Source organism: Phyllobates terribilis, unplaced genomic scaffold (genome assembly GCF_046119375.1).
Source record: "Phyllobates terribilis strain yellow unplaced genomic scaffold, ASM4611937v1 Scaffold_2__4_contigs__length_985480577, whole genome shotgun sequence".
Taxonomy (NCBI): domain Eukaryota; kingdom Metazoa; phylum Chordata; class Amphibia; order Anura; family Dendrobatidae; genus Phyllobates; species Phyllobates terribilis.
This window is the reverse complement of record NW_027362762.1, coordinates 847,364,162-847,369,570: the sequence shown is the minus strand read 5'-3', so window position 1 is coordinate 847,369,570 and position 5,409 is coordinate 847,364,162.

Genomic DNA, 5,409 nt, shown 5'->3' with positions numbered 1-5,409 from the left:
CATGGACTCTTTTTAGTGATGAACGATGCTTGTGACTTGTAGTGTTATGAAGGGAACCCTATTCTCTTGGGGTCGATGTGTTTCAAGTTTCAAATATTAAAGGGGTGGTCCGGCACATAGATCTTTAGAAAGGGCATTTATCTTTATACCCTAGCCACACTTTTGTAATTAGCTTTATTACTCAATACCCTACACTTCTCCCTATCTATCCAATCCCTAAATGTGGTGTTATTTTTACTTCAATTCCTGTGATGCTTTGTTTGAGAGGAGTCTCACACAGGACATCACAGGAGGCTAGGGCTGCACTCACTCCCCTCGGCGTCCATTGCCCCTCCTGGAACAGGACAACATTAGGGGGCAGCGGTGCAGTTACTACAGTTTCTTGCATTGCCATCCTCTGAAGACTACCTGGATCCTGAGTGATGGACGCTGTGTGACAGGTGAGCGCAGCGCCAGCACTCTCCTTCTATCTCTGCTGCTGCTTCTAACTGTGACACAAGACCTTGTCAGGGACGGAAATAGAAGCAGTAAGTCACACAAGAGCTGCCCCTGATGACGATTCATTTGAGAGCAGTGCTTCAAACCTTTGGGCAGCGCTGGTGTCAATCACTTCTAACATTGCCCTATATTGAGGATTCGTTTGATGGCGGTGATAGAAGCTGTGGTGCAGCACTCATGTCACTCGGTGCTTCTATCTCTGCACCCTGACGACTTCTTCTTTCACAGTTAGAAGCCGTGGTGGCACTGCACTCACTTTGATCGCCCAGGATCCAGGACATCTTCAGAGGGCAGCGGTGCAAGAAAGTATAGTAAGTAACTGCAGCGCTGCCCCTGTGATGTCCAGCTGCAGGGAAGTGAGTGCTGCCCCAGCCTTCTAACGATGCCACATTTGAGACTCCTCAAAACGTCACAGGAAGTGCAGTAAAAAAATATACATTTAGGGATTAGCTGGATAGGGAGAAGTGTAGGATAATATGTAATAAAGCAAATTACATCTTAACTACTTTTGTAAAGATAGTTAGAGCATTTTATGTACCGGACCAACCCTTTAAGCTTCTGTTGTTCCTATGTGTATATGTGTATATATGTATGTATGTGTGTATATAGTACAGACCAAAAGTTTGGACACACCTTCTCATTTATAGATTTTTCTGTATTTTCATGACTATGAAAATTGTACATTCACACTGAAGGCATCAAAACTATGAATTAACACATGTGGAATTATATACTTAACAACAAAGTGTGAAACAACTGAAAATATGTCTTATATTCTAGGTTCTTCAAAGTAGCCACCTTTTGCTTTGATGACTGCTTTGCACACTCTTGGCATTCTCTTGATGAGCTTTAAGAGGTAGTCACTGGAAATGGTCTTCCAACAATCTTGAAGGAGTTCCCAGAGATGCTTAGCACTTGTTGGCCTTTTTGCCTTCACTCTGCGGTCCAGCTCACCCCAAACCATCTCGATTGGGTTCAGGTCTGGTGACTGTGGTGGCCAGGTCATCTGGCGTAGCACCCCATCACTCTCCTTCTTGGTCAAATAGCCCTTACACAGCCTGGAGGTGTGTTTGGGGTCATTGTCCTGTTGAAAAATAAATGATGGTCCAACTAAACGCAAACCGGATGGAATAGCATGCCGCTGCAAGATGCTGTGGTAGCCATGCTGGTTCAGTATGCCTTCAATTTTGAATAAATCCCCAACAGTGTCACCAGCAAAGCACCCCCACACCATCACACCTCCTCCTCCATGCTTCACGGTGGGAACCAGGCATGTAGAGTCCATCCGTTCACCTTTTCTGCGTCGCACAAAGACCTGGTGGTTGGAACCAAAGATCTCAAATTTGGACTCATCAGACCAAAGCACAGATTTCCACTGGTCTAATGTCCATTCCTTGTGTTTTTTAGTCCAAACAAGTCTCTTCTGCTTGTCGCCTGTTCTTAGCAGTGGTTTCCTAGCAGCTATTTTACCATGAAGGCCTGCTGCACAAAGTCTCCTCTTAACAGTTGTTGAAGAGATGTGTCTGCTGCTAGAACTCTGTGTGGCATTGACCTGGTCTCTAATCTGAGCTGCTGTTAACCTGCGATTTCTGAGGCTGGTGACTCGGATAAACTTATCCTCAGAAGCAGAGGTGACTCTTGGTCTTCCTTTCCTGGGGCGGTCCTCATGTGAGCCAGTTTCTTTGTAGCGCTTGATGGTTTTTGCAACTGCACTTGGGGACACTTTCAAAGTTTGCCCAATTTTTTAGGACTGACTGACCTTCATTTCTTAAAGTAATGATGGCCACTCGTTTTTCTTTACTTAGAATTTGTATTATGGCACGAAAAAATCAGCTAACAGTCTATTCAGTAGGACTATCAGCTGTGTATCTACCAGACTTCTGCACAACACAACTGATGGTCCCAGCCCCATTTATAAGGCAAGAAATCCCACTTATTAAACCTGACAGGGCACACCTGTGAAGTGAAAACCATTTCCGGTGACTACCTCTTGAAGCTCATCAAGAGAATGCCAAGAGTGTGCAAAGCAGTCATCAAAGCAAAAGGTGGCTACTTTGAAGAACCTAGAATATAAGACATATTTTCAGTTGTTTCACACTTTTTTGTTAAGTATATAATTCCACATGTGTTAATTCATAGTTTTGATGCCTTCAGTGTGAATGTACAATTGTCATAGTCATGAAAATACAGAAAAATCTTTAAATGATAAGGTGTGTCCAAACTTTTGGTATGTATGTATGTATGTATGTATTTTTTGCCAGAGCTGTATAATCAATATAAAGAGACCACTGAACACCAAGTATAGATTTCTGAACTCTTCCTGAGTTAAAACATGAGTAATTTGAGGTGTGAAAGCAGTGTTTATTTTTTAGTATTTTCACACTTTCTCATTTGCTGCAAATAAATACAAAATTTTTAGCTTTGAATTTTGGAGACATGTTGTCAGTAGTTAATAGCCTAAAACAACAATGTACATTTTACTCAAAAATATACCTATAAAGAGAAAAATCAGAGAAGACAAGCAGGATATACCAGTAGACACAGAGCAGGGAGTGACATACACAGAAACCGAAGAGCTATAGTTTATGGTTACAGCAGACGAAGGGTTAATCAGCAAATAAATGAATGACTGCTTGCAGCAGTGACAATCTCATAAAAATGGCATGTACAGTACAGACCAAAAGTTTGGACACACCTCATTTAAAGATTTTTCTGTATTTTCATGACTATGAAAATTGTACATTCACACTGAAGGCATCAAAACTCTGAATTAACACATGTGGAATTATATACTTAACAAAAGAGTGTGAAACAACTGAAAATATGTCTTATATTCTAGGTTCTTCAAAGTAGCCACCTTTTGCTTTGATGACTGCTTTGCACACTCTTGCCATTCTCTTGATGAGCTTCAAGAGGTAGTCACCGGAAATGGTCTTCCAACAATCTTGAAGGAGTTCCCAGAGATGCTTAGCACTTGTTGGCCCTTTTGCCTTCACTCTGCGGTCCAGCTCACCCCAAACCATCATGATTGGGTTCAGGTCTGGTGACTGTGGAGGCCAGGCCATCTGGCGTAGCACCCCATCACTCTCCGTCTTGATCAAATAGCCCTTACACAGCCTGGAGGTGTGTTTGGGGTCATTGTCCTGTTGAAAAATAAATGATGGTCCATCTAAACGCAAACCTGATGGAATAGCATGTCGCTGCAAGATGCTGTGGTAGCCATGCTGGTTCAGTATTCCTTCAATTTTGAATAAATCCCCAACAGTGTCACCAGCAAAGCACCCCCACACCATCACACCTCCTCCTCCATGCTTCACGGTGGGAACCAGGCATGTAGAGTCCATCCGTTCACCTTTTCTGCGTCGCACAAAGACACGGTGGTTGGAACCAAAGATCTCAAATTTGGACTCATCAGACCAAAGCACAGATTTCCACTGATCTAATGTCCATTCCTTGTGTTCTTTAGCCCAAACAAGTCTCTTCTGCTTGTTGCCTGTCCTTAGCCGTGGTTTCCTAGCAGCTATTTTACCATGAAGGCCTGCTGCACAAAGTCTCCTCTTAACAGTTATTGAAAAGATGTGTCTGCTGCTAGAACTCTGTGTGGCATTGACCTGGTCTCTAATCTGAGCTGCTGTTAACCTGCGATTTCTGAGGCTGGTGACTCGGATAAACTTATCCTCAGAAGCAGAGGTGACTCTTGGTCTTCCTTTCCTGGGGCGGTCCTCATGTGAGCCAGTTTCTTTGTAGCGCTTGATGGTTTTTGCAACTGCACTTGGGGACACTTTCAAAGTTTGCCCAGTTTTTCGGACTGACTGACCTTCATTTCTTACAGTAATGATGGCCACTCGTTTTTCTTTACTTAGCTGCTTTTTTCTTGCCTTAATACAAATTCTAACAGTCTATTCAGTAGGGCTATTCGCTGTGTATCCACCTGACTTCGGCACAACACAACTGATGGTACCAACCCCATTTATAAGGCAAGAAATCCCACTTATTAAACCTGACAGGGCACACCTGTGAAGTGAAAACCATTTCCGGTGACTACCTCTTGAAGCTCATCAAGAGAATGCCAAGAGTGTGCAAAGCAGTCATCAAAGCAAAAGGTGGCAACTTTGAAGAACCTAGAATATAAGACATATTTTAAGTTGTTTCACACTTTTTGTTAAGTATATAATTCCACATGTGTTAATTCATAGTTTTGATGCCTTCAGTGTGAATGTACAATTTTCGTAGTCATGAAAATACAGAAAAATCTTTAAATGAGAAGGTGTGTCCAAACTTTTGGTCTGTACTGTATCAAAGGGTGGGGTACATATTGGGTAGCAAGTGAACAGTCAGTCACTGATGTGATGGAAAATGGGCAGGCATAAATTCTGCGCAACTGTGATAAAGGGGCAAATTGTGATAATAACTGGACTACTATGTCAGAGCGTTTCCAGATCTGCAGGTCTTGTGGGGTATTCCCAGTGTGCAGTGGTTGGTACACACCAGAAGTGATTCGAGGAGGAACATAGTTGTGGGCGCCAAAGACTCATTGATGCTGTGTTGCTCCTGGGAAGAGGAGGCGTTTACCTGGTCTGAGTACACAGAAGAACTACTGTGGCGCAAACTTCAGAAACAGTTACTGCTGATCACTGTCCACTCCCAAAGGGCCTGTGATGGACACATAGGTGGCAGAACTGAAACACTGAGCTATGGAAGGTGGTGGCCGGGTCCAATGAATCTTATTTTCTTTTACAACATGTGGACAACCGGGTGCATGTGTGTCCTTTACCTTACAAAGAGAGAGAGACCGCAAAGCCCAATAGGGTTACACCTGTAGACATAGGGAATAATAGTAAAAAGGTGGTTCTCACCTGGTTTGGTTGTGCGTGGACACAACTACCATAACATATAAAAGGCAGCAGCAGC